We start from the raw sequence: 14900 nt of genomic DNA, 5'->3' as shown, positions 1-14900 counted from the left end.
CTGGTGTAAAGAGATGTAATTTGGCCCTACATTATATCACAGTGTAACCTGCTTGAAAGTTAGAAAAATCGAATTCCAATTAAAAATCTGTTAGAACTGTCTATTAATCTTTGTGCATATTATCACACACACACACTTAGATTTTGAGATTGAAAGTGTAACAAATAATGAATACTAACATTTTAGCAATGATATTGTAACACCCATTGAGAATCCCGAAGGAGGGTAAATTTTGTTACAAAGCAAGTAAATTCATATTTCACTGTGTCTCTTAAGTGTCTTGTTCAGGACTACTGCGAGTGAAACTTGAATTACCCTCCTTGAGCAATGTCTGAGACTAGTTGATAAAGAGGAAAAAAAAAGTCTTGGGTCACAGACTCCCCCCTGGGACTACCACCTGATGTACTGAGACTACCTCTAAGCCTGTTTTCCCTGGCAGCTTGGGATTTCAGTGCCCTGCCTGGTTGTGCCAGACACGCTAGCCTGCTACAAACACAGACCCAGCTCTGAGCCACGTCCCCCAAAAGCTGCAGGCTTAACTGAAAACAGCTTAAGAAGTGCTCCTGTCTTCAACACCCAGATACCCAGTTCCCAATAGGATCCAAACACCAAATAAATCTGTTTTACTCTGTGTAAAGCTTATGCAGGGCAAACTCAAATTGTTCGCCCTCTATAACACAGAGAGAGAGAGATGCACAGCTGTTTCCTCCCCCAGGTATTAATACTTGCTCTGGATTAATTAAGTAACAAGTGATTTTATTAAATATAAAAAGTAGGATTTAAGTGGTTCCAAGTAATGACAGAACAAAGTAAATTACCAAATAAAATAAAACAAAAACACTCAACTCTAAGCCCAATACAGTAGGAAACTAAATGCAGGTAAATCTCACCCTCAGAGATGTCCCAGTAAGCTTATTTGCCAGACTAGACGCTTTCTTAGTCTGGGTCCAGCAACCCCTGTAGTTACTGTCCTTTGTCCCAGTTTCTTTCAGGCATCTCTTTGGGGTGGAGAGACTATCTTCTGAGCCCGATGAAGACAAAATGGAGGGGTTTCCAGGGACTTATATAGTTTTTTCTCTTGTGGGTGGAAACCCCTCTCCAAGATGGAGTTTTGCAGTCACCTGGGCAAGTCACACGTCCATGCATGACTCAGTTCTTTACAGGCCGATGCCATTGTTTACATGTTAATTTGAACATTCTCAGGAAAGCTCAGATGTGGATTGGCGTCTTCCAAAGTTTATTGTTAGTTAAATACTCCCAATTACTTGAATAACTCCTTCACGCTATGTTGACCAAATCTGCCTTATGTGCTTTCTACAGCAGACACCTTAAATACAAGCATAGAGCCAATGCTCATAATTTCAGATATAAAAATGTTACATGCACACAAATAGGATGAATATATTCAGTAGATCATAACCTTTGCAAAGATATGTTACATGGCATATCTACCATAAAACATATCCCAGTTATGTCATATTTACACTCATAAGCATATTTCTATAAAGCATTATGAGGTGCAACGTCACACCCACTTGGAATTTTTCATATACTCAGTGTTTGTCTGCATCTGCAGTTTATTAATGGCTACAGAAAGCCTGCAGGTGAAGGGCTCAATCTTGTACCTAATTTTCCCAACTGTTTGGGGTTCATAACCTCAAACAGCCATGTAAATTGATGCACAGCAGCAACTAACCCTGGAGATTATCATCCTGTGAGATAGAAGGGAAACCACCATACCTTTTGGAAGACAAGGGAAAAGGAAGAAGAGAAAAGGTGTAAATGAATTCCCTGAAGGCCTGCTCCATCCCTGAACAGCCCTAACCCTATCCGAACACTTCTTTTTGCCACATGGGGTTGCTGGAGTTATTTTACGGTTCCAGCAAGAGGAGAGGGAAGAACTAGAAACAGGTTCCTTAACCCTTTAAAAATAAACCATTTCACTATTCTGCAGGGGATTGTGAGGTTTGCTATGTGGCAATCTTCATTCTTATACCCAAACTGCTCAGGGAGACAAAATATTTTAATTTGTCTCTGTACTGCAGAGCCTACCTACCTGTAGAAGTAGACATTAAGGAGAAGAAATCAACCTAGCTGCCTCCACTAGGGGCTGCTGCAACCACAAGGAGGATAGGATATGACTACAGCTGCTAACTGTAAAAAAGCCAGAAGTCATTGTCAGAACCTGTAACAGTAGCCACTGGAGTCACAGTAAGATGACTAGGTCACATATATGTGGCGTTGTTCTTTGAGGTCTTATTCTTCCCATCACACTGAGCCATTTTACCTCCTGCACTTAGTTCATTTGTTCTGATAGCAAAGGGAGTTAAACTAAATAGGTTGTATAGATTTTTATCAAAATCTAAATTACTAGAATCCGTAGAACAAATTGAAAGGGCTCATACAATAAAACCAAATTAAAAACACATCTGCAGTGTTTGCAGGACTCACTCCAAGACAGTAATTCAAGATAACATTGCAGTGTCAGACTTTGGAAAATAAATCCAGGGTCTCCATCTCCAAACTGTGTTTAAAGAAGGAAATTGAAGTAGATAATCTTATTGCTTTGAACTTTCTTTAAAACGAGAAAATATGTTTTTTGCATACCAAATGTGACAGTTTGGGACTATGCCTGGATCAAATTGTGAATGCCATGTTTTGAGAATGCCATTTTGTGACTATAAACTTCATTGTGACTTTCACTTTGCAGAGTAACCTCTATGCTGGTTCAAGACACGCGGATGACTGGGAAAACTGGTCTAATCTAGACATGGTCAGTAAATTCTGGACAGTGTGTGCTCGTGCTTTGGAGTCACATCATGAGATACCACATCATATTGCAAGGGAGAAAGAAGCAAGCTGAAAGAGAGGAGATGAGTACTCTAGAAATATAAAACTATGCTTCTTTACTGTAAGGCCCAAATGGTACTTATGTATCATACCTCATAGATTTGTTTTAATATGACTCACTCCCTCTAAAAATAAACCTTGATTTACTAAAACCCAGGGTAGTTTTAAGACTGCTGTACAGAAAGGGGAAGTACTAGCCATGTACTGCTTTTGGGTGTCCGGGGAATGCACCTATCATGCAGATTCACTCATGTGGAGCCTTGGAGCCCCAGATGGTAGCCATCTACTTATGCAGCCCTTCTCTCAGTTTTCTCCCAAATAGCATTTTAGTCCTTTCTGCTCTTTGTTCCATGCATCATAAGCTGGAAAATGATCATTTTAAAATTATGTGGCATCTTAACAAAAAGATAAGTTATACATCTATTTTTGAAGCTGCATAATCATATTATACACAGGCCCCTGCTTAAAAACCCCAAGCCTGAATATCTAGGACCCTATCCTGTGGTGTGCTGAGCACCCAGTTTGTACTGAAGCAATTAAAGTTGAGGATGCTTGGCACCTTGGAGAATAGCACTCTTACATTCTTGCAATTTACTGAGTACTAAGCTGATGTTATTGTTTGCTCTTCACTCAATAAAATAGCATGCAGTAGTAGGATATGTGGGTAGAAAAGTCTCAGGCAGGGGCCAAGAGCACTTGCTGTCATTCAACTCAACCATAATGCAAACTGATTCTCTTATTAGTTTATTTAAAGAACGGGATTTCCCCAAAGTTCAAAGTGAGAGCCTGCTGGTCAAACCAAGTTAAATCTATTTCATAATACTGGTTAGTTTTCCATACTGTCTCATTAAACCACGCACCCCACAGCCTTCTAATTTCCATACACTGTTCGGTAAAGCACTCTAGTAAAGGTCAGTTTTAAGTTTTCTTAACAGAACCCTGCTCCACCTCCCACATTCACCTTATATTGTCTGCAGAATGGCAGAAGCAATGACCTGGATAACATATGCTAGAAAACTCATATAGTAGACAACCAGCTGCCATACAATAGGGCTCTGTTTGGCTTGGTACCTAATTCTGAAATTTATTTTGATGGGCTCTTTTAGGTAGTGTAATAATTTTTTACCTCCTAACAATTAAAGTCTGAGTGTATATGAGCTGCTCACAAAATTGTTTTTCCACTTGACTCCCTGCACCCCTTATCAGCAACTTCAACAAAGGGACTGTGTGTTACATGACTGGTGTTGAATTTGACAAACAAGCACAAACGATCCTCTGAGGAGTCATTATACCTTTGTCTACACCGGCAACATGCAACACTGTCACCACCACATTGTATAAATTTGTCTCATTAGTTAGCATGTTTTCTTTATAAATTCAAAAAAAGTTTCAATTCAGCCTCCAAAACAATAGTGGTAATTGAAACCTTCTAAAGAGACTCAGCATTTTAAAATATAAACATTATCCCAAAACCTTCATCAGAAGAGGTTGCAAATGAAGCTCTCAATTTAGCAAACAAAATTGATGAAATTGGCATGGATTCATTAACTATGCTTCTAATCCAATACATCATGGGAAAGTGGATTTATTAGTATCGACATGTTAGCGTCCAGAATACTTTTGAATCGGTCAATCTTTGAAATAAAAAGGGTTTCAGAGTAGCAGCCGTGTTAGTCTGTATTCGCAAAAAGAAAAGGAGTACTTGTGGCACCTTAGAGGCTAACCAATTTATTTGAGCATAAACTTTCGTGAGCTACATATCTGATGAAATAAAAAGAAAATTCTGTACAAACCCAAATAATTTTTGTTGTGTTTTTCTTCTTGTCACAGGATCAAAAATACTCTAGTTACCTTCCTTTTTATCCTACACCCTTTATCTATGTAAATCTAGTAAAGTAGGTGTTCAAGTATTAACTCCTTGACAGTGGAGCATTCATTACTAGTTAACTGTTTCATTCTGGAAAACAAATTAGCCTCAAAAGAGTTAACCATGTCTCTAAAAGCTGAAACAGTGTAGCGTCTTTGTTTCAAACATAATCCACAAGCGTTGCCAGTAAAATAAAACAGAACCAATCTGTTTCAGACACTATATTTCTGGCAAGGTTTCCATACTCATTTACTTTAAAAGTTATTAGTTTTTAGTCAACATTATAAGAGCGTGTCAACATTTGTCATGGCAGAAAGCCCCAAATTATTTTTATTAGTTGGCTACTGGTTAAATTGGCCCAAGATTAAAAGTTCTAATAAATATTCCCAAATATTGGAGTTCAGTAGAAAACCACATTCAAGTTTTGTTCCACAGGATATTATAAATACTTAACCTTCAGCAAAATTAAACACACACGGTACAATAGGTTCTCTCTCAGTACAGCAAATATTTCACCTAACAGTAAATTAAGTCATGCCTAGGCAGTGTTTATGCTAGTTTAGAAAGAGAGGAATTTAAAAGTAGCTGTTCCTTGTGAAAACAGAATTAACTTTTCAGTCAGTAAGAGCAGATGAGTTAACTCTCTAGGGCCCTATCATCTACAATGCAGTTAAACAGCCCCTTAGCCCAAGCCCCTTAGCTTGAGTTAGCTGACATGGGGCAGCCCTGGGTTTTTAATTGCAATGTAGACATACCCTATGAGATTAACAGCAGAAACATTGATTGATTGGGTGTTCTAACCCATACAATTCTCAGGGCTGGTCTACACTACAAAGTTAGGTTGACCTAGCTAAGTTGCTCTGGTGAGTGAAAAAATTTACACCCCCGAGAGATATAGTTAAACTGACTTAAGCCCTGGTGTAGGCACCACTAGGTTGACAGAAGAATTCTGCGTCAACATAGGTACCCACTTCTCAGAGAGGTGCATGTACTACAGCAACAGAAGAACCCCTCCCGTCACAAGCATCTACACTATAGCATTTCTAGTGTGGATGTACCCTCAGTAACCAATGGGAATCCTTGGATCAAGCATACAACTCTCAATGGTTGGCTGAGCCTTGAGAACCCACTTTTGGTGTATTTTTATTAGCTGCAGAAGATTTACCTTTGCCTCCCGATAGCTTAGAAATGCTCCAAATTTAAAGCAGTATTCACCCTTGAAGAGCAGCAGGAAGTGGGGAGGGGGAAGGGGATGTACTATAAATGCAGCCTGAGATATTGTTACAGCTATTAGGAACCTACCCTTAATTGCCTACAAAAATCCATCCCAAATTATAGGAAATATATCAACCTGCAAGTACTGCCAGGAAGAGGAAAGGGAGACGAAGAGGAGAGATTGAACTCAAAATGTAATTAATCCATATGATGCACAGACACCGATGCCTTGATTATCAGCTAAACTGCACCCATGGAGCATCTCTGATAGAACTCCGGATCTTTCCTACAAAACCACCAGTTAGCACCACTTGAACCCCCCCCCCCTCCCCAATCTGTGGTAGTAGTAGGTGTGTTATCCTTGTAAGAAGATAGAAACGGCCATACTGGGTCAGACCAATGGGTCATCTAGCTCAGAATCCTGTCACTGACAGTGGCCAGATGCTGCAGAGGGAATCAACACAACAGGACAATTTGGAGTGATCCATCTGCTGTTGTGCAGTCTCAGTTTCTGGCAATTGGAGGTTTAAGGACACATGGAGCATGGGATTGCATTCCTGACCATCTGCACTAATAGCTATTGATGGACCTTTCCTCCATGAATTTATCTAATTCTTTTTTTAACCTAGTTATACTTCTGGCTTTCAGAGCATCCCATGGAAATGAGTTTGACAGGTTGGTTGTGCATTCTGTGAAGAAATATTTCCTTGTTTGCTTTAAACTTGCTACCTATTAGCGCCAGTGTTCATATATAATGAACTAGTAAATTACAATAATCCAGAGTCAATTGTACTTGAGTAATGTGTTATAAAGCAGGGGTTCTCAATGTTTTTCTTTCTGAAGCTCCCTCCGCCCCCATATGTTATTAAAAACTCCACGGCCCCACTGTGCCACAACTACTGTTTTTCTGCATATAAAAATCCAGGGACAGTGTTAGGGAGTAGCAAGCAGGGCAATTGCCTGGTGCCCCACACCACGGGGGTGGCCTGCAAAGCTAAGTTGTTCAGGCTTCGGCTTCAGCCCCAGGTGACCGGGCTTGGGGCTCTGGGTTTCAGCCCTGCATGACGGGGCTTCGGCTTTCTGCCCTGAGCCCCAGTGAGTCTAACACTGGCCTTGCTCAGTGGACCCCCTGAAACCTGCTTGCAGCCCCCCAGGAGGCCCCAGACTCCTTATTCAGAGCTGCTGTTATAAAGGATGGTGTGGGGAGCTACATGGGAAGGTTGGTTGGCCAGGTAAAAAAGAGGAGGTGCAACAGCCTTAGCAGAAGGAAACAAATCAGTGGCAGGGCAGGGGCTGAAACACATCATTCCTCCACCACCAGAGACTAGGCCCCATCCTATAGGAGCTGTTGCCTCATCAGCATCTCGAAAATCATGGATCCGGAATCCTTAAAGGAGGCAGCAGTTATAAAAGATCCTGAATACAAAACCATTAAAGTATTTCAGCAGCACAACGCTAAGCTGAAACAACTTTCTTTGAGCTGCCTTTCACTTCTGCAATTGAAAGCGTATCTGGCTCTAACATGAGCAGAGACATCAATAGATTCACTTGCAACTAGAAAATGGAGGAGAGTTTGCAGAATAAACAAAACATCAAGGTGAATTAAAATGAGTAACAGAAAATTTTAAACTCACACAAATAACGTAGAGCTGATTGAATTACAAAACTTCCAAATGCAGTTCCTCTAGTGAAGAGCTGCTTGTAAAGGCCACCGGAGAAAGGCCTTTTCCATACTGAAACAAATTAGATGTGAAGCTGGAATGTCAGCTCACAAATATTATAAGATGAGCTACTAAAATAAGAATATAAAAAGCTGTTTGTTTCAAACTGGGAATAGGCAGAATAGATCAGCAATTCTAAGTGTGATGAGAGAAATTAGTTTACAGCAATTGCTGTTCATACTGGGACTACAGTTATCTAAAAATCTATTCAAAATAGGACTGCTGATATTTCACAAGGAAGTATGGAAGAGAAAAATAATACTTTCATCTAGATCATCTTTCCCCTGTGAGCAGATGTCCTAAATTTACCAGAATTGTCCCAGTTTGGTGGGGAATCTCTTGTGTCTCAGGCAGCTGCCCCCAGATTTTATTCCTGTTTTATGAAGGTCAGCCTGCTAGCAATATAGCATCTTCTTCCCATCTCCCCCAGCTCTTCATCTCTGCAGCTCCTCACAAATACTCCTGGCTCCCCTCCCTCTGGCTTTCTACCCACTCACTACCTTAACACTGTGTGTTGACCCAGAGAGGCAAGGGTGCCGGAATAAAGGGAGCCAGGGACCATGGTTGCCAATTTTGCTCGAACAAGTTCCTGGAGGTTTCCTCACATGACATAATCTTTAAATAAAAGATTGAGACTTCTGACCAATCCTGGAGGTTTGGCACTCTTATGCCATAGCCCTCCCACTTTTCTGCAGGGGCCCCGCCCCCCAGCTATGGAGCGCCTAGGTAGGAGAGGCTAGGCAGCTGTGGAGCACCATGCCACAGACCCTCCACCTGCCAGGGTAAGGGAGTTGAAAGCAGTCCTGGGCCCATGCTCCCCTCCCCCAGGGCAGGCGGGTCTGCAGCTCCCCACATGTGGCTCTGGGGATGCAGCCCAACCACGTTAAGAGCCATGTGAGCAGCTGTGGGGACCCGGGGACCCTCCACCTGCCATGGGCGGGGGACCCCGCAGGGCACAGACACAGACAGGGGCTGCTATCGACACCCCCCCCCCGGGGGCAGATGGAGGGTCCACAGCCCCCGGCCCACTTCAGCTTCTGGCTTCAGGTAGAAGAGGAAGGGTGGGGAGGCCTGGCCCCCCCCACTTTTGGGCATGCTCTGCCACCCCTGCCCAGAAGCCTCTGTGCTGGGCCTCACATGTAATGCCCATCAATCTACCACTTTCTCACTGAATCAAGCATGCTCCTGAGCAATGGAGTGTGAGGTGTCCCAAACTGTATTGTAGTACACAATAGCATAGAGGGACAAAAGAAAGCACATCTGGGCCCAGTACCAGGATATCTGGGTCTAAGAATATTGTTACAGGACAGAAAGTATAAGGACTTGCATAGGAAGCTAGAAAACCCTGGAAGAGAAGGAAAGTAATTGGGTGGGGAAAGAATAAGCATCCCTCATGCCAACAGGTCTCTCCAAAAGCTATTTCAGTCCCTTACCGTAGTAATGAGCCTCAGATTGACCCACCCACCACCTCTGAGCCTAAACTCTGCCCATGAATCTCCCTCCCATAAGAAAGTTGTACACTCTCTTTAGAAAGAGATTTTATGAACAGTCCAAATAAACTTCATCTAATTTCAATTAAAACAAACCTTAAATGAGGGGCAGAGCAGTGTCATGGATTAAGTTTGAGGGTTGCAGCCAGGAATTCCTGTGTTCCAGTTCTGGCTTTGCCACTTACTTGCTTTGTGATCTGATACACGTCATTTAACCTTGGTTTCCCCATCAGTAAGATAGGGAAAATAGTACTCCCTTACCTCACAGGAAGTGTTGTGTAGATTAATTTGTATCTGTCCAGTGCCTTGAAGATCAACTGTGCTACATTAAGTACTAAACAAATATCTTGGTTTTGCTTTTGAAAAAATACAACCACAGCTTACTTTTGTTAAAGTTTTGTGAAGCTGTTACAAAAAGCGGTAAAGAAAGCCAATAAAAGATCCTAGAGAAGACAAGAATTGTGTTTGTAACAAGATGAAAGAAAAAAAATCTGCTTACTCCTGAGCTAAACTATTTATATTACAAAAGGCCAAAGGGGCACATTTGTTTTCTAGAATAAAACAGCCTAGTAACTTCACTGAGGCTCTTCTCTACATAGAGTTGTACTCTTACTGCATAATATGGTAAGTAGTTTCGATGGGGCAAATGAAAATGTTTTTATAAAGCCTTCATATAGTCAAAATTTGCTTGTGGCACAGTTTAGAAGCTGGTTGGAAGACTTGCAGTTTAATCCTCATTCTAGGTGAGCACTGCCATGTCCAATGCTGCACATACACTCCATTTTATTTATAAATTAGTCATTTGAAATTTGTGCACATTCACTAGTGCGCTGCCTCTGCTTAAAATAGTCTCATGATTTTCAAAGTGGGCCTGCTATCTCATGCACAAAAGTGATCATTATGGGCCTGATCCAAAGCCCACTGAAGTCAATAGATGTCTTTACACTGAATTCAGCAGGCTCAGGCCCTACACAAGCCCTACACAGCAGCTACACTTAGAGATAGGTGTCTTCCACTGTTAAAAGGTCCAATACAGAAAAAAAAGAGCTGCCAGTCACTATAGGAAATGTTGTCCCTCAGAAATTATAAAAGCATATGCCATGGCATGCATGGGATATACAAGCTACATCAGTATTGATAGGTGATACAGTTACACAGTCAACTGCCTCCAAATGCTAAAGCATCTCTCTCCTCTTGGGTGTCCCAAAAGGGTCAGTTCAGTGACAGACTCAAGGAGGCTAGCCCATGGAGGATTCTAAGTGACCCACATTAAAATACTGCTACCAAATTGAATGCCAGGTCAGAGTGATTTCTCTTTCTCCACTGGACTTAACCCTAACCTCCGCAAACTGCTAGATCTGACAAAGATATAAGTATTATTACTAATTGTATTATGGTAGTACATGGGGACAACAATCAGGATAGGGGTCCCAGTGTCCTAGGTGCTGTACAAACAAAGTAGGAGGAGAGTCACCTTCCCTGAATGGCACACATTCTGACTCATTGGGCTTGGAAGTTAACACATTTTTTAAATATTTATTTTTGCCTTTGCAATGCAGAAGATGATACCTAAGACTTAAAATACCCCAGTGGGAGAATACCCCCAAAACTTCGTTATAGAGTCTCAGTCCTCACCTTCTTTTAGAGTTCACAGGCTAAACAATGCAATATATGCAGTAAGCATTTAGGAACCAAGTATAAACATTTCTAACAAAGTACACCTAATATGAGTTGGACAGTTGAGCAATGTGGTGCCCTGATTTGTGGCTGAGAAAGCATTTTTATGTAAATGAAACAGCTAATACCAATCTCTTACCCTTCTTCTTTGTGAGCACACGAGCCCCTTGTGTATAGATTTATCACAAAGTAAGGGGGACATTTTTGTGGGAGCCCCTGGTTAAAATATTGGCACCATGAAACTGGTTTGGTCCTTGACCTTTTACCCTTTCTTGTCTGACTCTACTTCTGTCTTGAACCTCAGCCACCCCATTCACTCTGATGTTGCTCAGTCTACTCAAAGGACTTTATCAGGAGTTTGGTCTCCGTAAGCAATGTAGAATGGTGCTCCTAGCATTTAATTTGCTTTATTTAATACATCAAGTCCTCACTGTATGTAAATGTACAGTCCCAAGCAAGCTGAAGGTTTCTCAATAAACAAACAAAAAGTTATTTTTATGGACAACTGCAGCAGAGAGTGCAGCAGGGCCCCCTTGGCTTCTGCGCCTGCTAGGTTCACAAAGTCACTCTGAGATCCTGAGTTTTGCAACCACTGGTGCACTTTATTCTTCAGCTTGTTCCCACCACTGTTTCACCACGTACAGGTAACCCTTCACCATCTGCAGGCAGGAGGGAGGAGAAAGGAGAGAGCGCTACCTCCCTGCTTCCATTCCCTGCCTTTTTCTCTTCCCTCCTGCTCTCCCTTGGCTTCCTTCCCCTGAGGCTTTTATACAACCCCAGGCTAATTAAGTAGCAGCTATCTCCGCCTCCCCAGTTAGGGCCAGGTTACCTCCAGCCTCCTCTAATTTGTTCCCCTAACGAGGAGCGGATGTGACAGAGGGCTGGATCTACAACCCTTTGCCCAGCTCCCTGTCACAACAAATTTTTAATTTTTACCATTTGTTGAAAGAACAGAAGAGCTGCAAATTAAGCTAGGAATCAATAATGAAAAGGATCCCTATACTTTAAGGATTGTTCTTTAAATTAAATTGCCGAATTTCATGTCTTCAAAAGAAAAGTGGCGGGAAAAAGTTAAAAAACATGTTCAAAAGCACCATTTTGCAGAAAGTCTCTTACATAATTTGAGCACAATTTGTGCAAAAAGCCTGAGGTTTATTTCAATACTTATGGACTTTCTTACCACAACCCCAAGACAAAGGATCTTCCTTTGTTCTCTCTAAAATGCTGTTAGTAATTTCATTCAGGCATATCTCATGTATTTTAACTGTTAAGTCAAGAAAGTTAATGCAACACAAAGGTCAATGGTGCTAAGAAAAAACAACCCCGATTCATTTTGAAGTTAGCATTTCATCACTTTTTACTCTTTTACGATTTACTGGCCAGATCCTAAAACCAGTCAGCCTGTGATAAGGTCCAGAAAATCCACCATGTCCAGGAAGAACTCAAGCAACTCCCGGCAGAGGCAAAGAAGGCTTACAAACAACATGCGGACCGCAAAAGACAGAAGGGGCTGGAATTCAACATAGGCCAGAAGGTTTGGCTGTCAACCAAACATCTCCACACCAGTAGATCATCCCATAAACTAGAGCACCAGTATCTCATACAGTTTCAGATTTGTCAGCTAATTAGCACTGTCCCCATTAAACTCTGTTTGCACAGGTCACTCAAAATACACCGCATTTTCCACATCTCCCATCAGAAGCCCTTCATAGAAAACATTTCCAGGCCAAATGCAACCACTCTCTGACACCTGCCAAGGTCCAGGTCCATGAAGACCCCATGATCAAGCAGATAAATTACATTCTTCTTCGAGTGATTGCACATGTGCATGCCACTGTAGGAAGTTTTTTCTCTCAGTGGTACCCATCAGGGCAGCTCAAGTGCCCTCTGGTGTCTCGCACTCATAGCACCGGTATAAAGGGCCCAGATAACCCTGCACCCCCGCAGTTCCTTCTTACCACCCATGACAGTTGCTGGAACGGTTCTCCTTGCTTTGGCAAGTTCTCAGGGATCTTCGCTTTCCTATAATTGTATATAGTTCAGTTAGTTGTAAATAGTCAGTTTAGTGTAGTTTGTGTATCTCCGTTAGTTAGGGGAGTTTTGGCTATTACCCCATGCCGAGGCATGCCTCGGTCACCAGCTTTCAAGCCCTGTACCTCCTGCAACAAGGCTATGCCCCTGAGCAACCTGCACTGTAGCTGCCTGAAGTGCTTGGCAGAGAGGCTCAGGTCGAGGACAGCTGCCAGAGCTGCATGAAAAAGGACCAGGAGGCCAGGCTGAAGTTTTTATTTATTTATAGAGGCAGCACTGAGACCTTCCTCCGAGCCAAGCTGGTCGGACTTGGAAACCAAGAACCTCAGTATCCCGGAGAACAGTCCTGGGAACTGAAAAACCACTTACATGCCCCTGATCTAATAGAGGCTTTCCACAAAAGCAACTCAAAAAAGACTTGCCTGGAAATACCATTGGGTCACCAATGCGGGAAATAGGGGGTGACCGAAGGAGCAGCAGGTCTAAAACCTGGATTTGCAGATTCCCCAGGTACAGACAGCCTCCACCTAGTAGCTCTGGCTGTGGAAATACTCAGCAGGTCATGAGCCTTAGGAGCCCATTCACACACCTGCCACTCATGGAGGGCCTAATTGGCAGGACCTTTACAATTCCTTATTCCTCTGGACATATTACTTAAGCATAGGGAAGATACAGGAAGTTCATCTGGGCAACTAGGGAGAACCCCAGCTAGCTGCTGCTACAGACCCTGCTTCCTCATCCTGCTTCCGATCCCTGGTTCCAGACCTTGGCTTTATCCTCCTGGCACTGACCTGGCCTCGAATCCAATCCCTGACTCTAGCCACTAGGCTAGTCACCCATGACCAGACCATACAGCAATCCACCAAGTTCCCCCACATAATTGGATGGAAGAAGCCCCACAGAGCACATCTGGAACCCCCACACAGGTTCTCCGCATTCCTGCCATTTCCCTCCCAGACCCGCATTCATTTTGTCTGACCTCATATGGAGGGGGAGCACAATCTACCCTCAAAGAAAAAAAGTCACTAGTAATTTCCAAATCACTGGTGTGTAAGTTATGTTCTTTTACCAAGGTTAAACCAAATACATACAGAAATCATATCATGCAGCCAGGCCAATTACATTATTTCTTTCAGATCAGTTCTTCGAATTACTAACCAGATACTGGCACTACATCCCAGCAGCAGGACTGAAGTTCTTCGTGCTCCATGATTCAGCACCAGCCTCTGCTGGGGATGCACGAGAGAACCACCTGCATTCCCTTCCAATTCCATATTTCAGTTATTCAACTTGGTAACACACTGCTATACCAAATTAGGCATGCAGAGGGGACATAATATTGTTTTTGTAGTCTTTACAAAGGGGTGTCCATGAAGACGCTAGGCTAAAAATTGGGGAGGAAATAAAGGTGTACATAAGTATTTTGAAGACAAACTTTTATAGTTGTTGGGACATGCTAGCTGCACTCTCAAAGTCCTCTTGTAGATCTGCTTGCAAAACTCTTGATAAACTGCCATGTAATCATGTCCTCAAATAACATTGTTCATACTGAACAACCATATTGTTCAGGCACTGCTGTTAATAAAAACTCTTCATCAGCCATCACCTGCCATAGCATTACATTATTCTCTGACAGGCAGATTATGCTTCTTTGGGCAAACTACCCTTGTAAAAAATACAGTAATTGGTGCTGCTGTATCAATGGGCTTGACACTGGGCACACTCAGTTTAACATCTGCCTCTGGGCCCAGTCATTTATAGGCATGATATTGGATTTCCCATCCATGTGAACAACACACAGATTTGTTTATTATTTAAGACCACAGATCCTAAGTAGGTTAATTTCATATTGACAAATAGCCTTGCAGACACTAGCATGGCTGATTTAGTGGTCTTCAACTACATTTAGCTAAAACAGAGTTAGTTCTGACAGACTTTCCTTTTGGCTCTATGCCTCAATTCCTGATAAAGATACACTCAGTTAATGATTTCCATGAAGAGAAAGTGCTGTCTTTGATTCTGAGCAGCCCTTTGAACACAATGCTCACC

The 14900-nt window shown here is 42.3% G+C and overlaps 1 protein-coding gene across 4 annotated transcripts in view; it reads right to left on the bottom strand.

Annotated features, from left to right (window-relative positions):
• The window catches only part of ARHGEF3 (Rho guanine nucleotide exchange factor 3), a 312784-nt gene that overhangs the window by 54704 nt on the left and 243180 nt on the right, over positions 1-14900 (bottom strand). The gene's annotated exons all lie outside the window — the stretch shown is intronic.

This window comes from Lepidochelys kempii, chromosome 7, assembly GCF_965140285.1.
Source record: "Lepidochelys kempii isolate rLepKem1 chromosome 7, rLepKem1.hap1, whole genome shotgun sequence".
NCBI lineage: Eukaryota > Metazoa > Chordata > Testudines > Cheloniidae > Lepidochelys > Lepidochelys kempii.
Note: the sequence above shows the minus strand (reverse complement) of the source record. Positions and strands in the feature narration are given on the sequence as shown.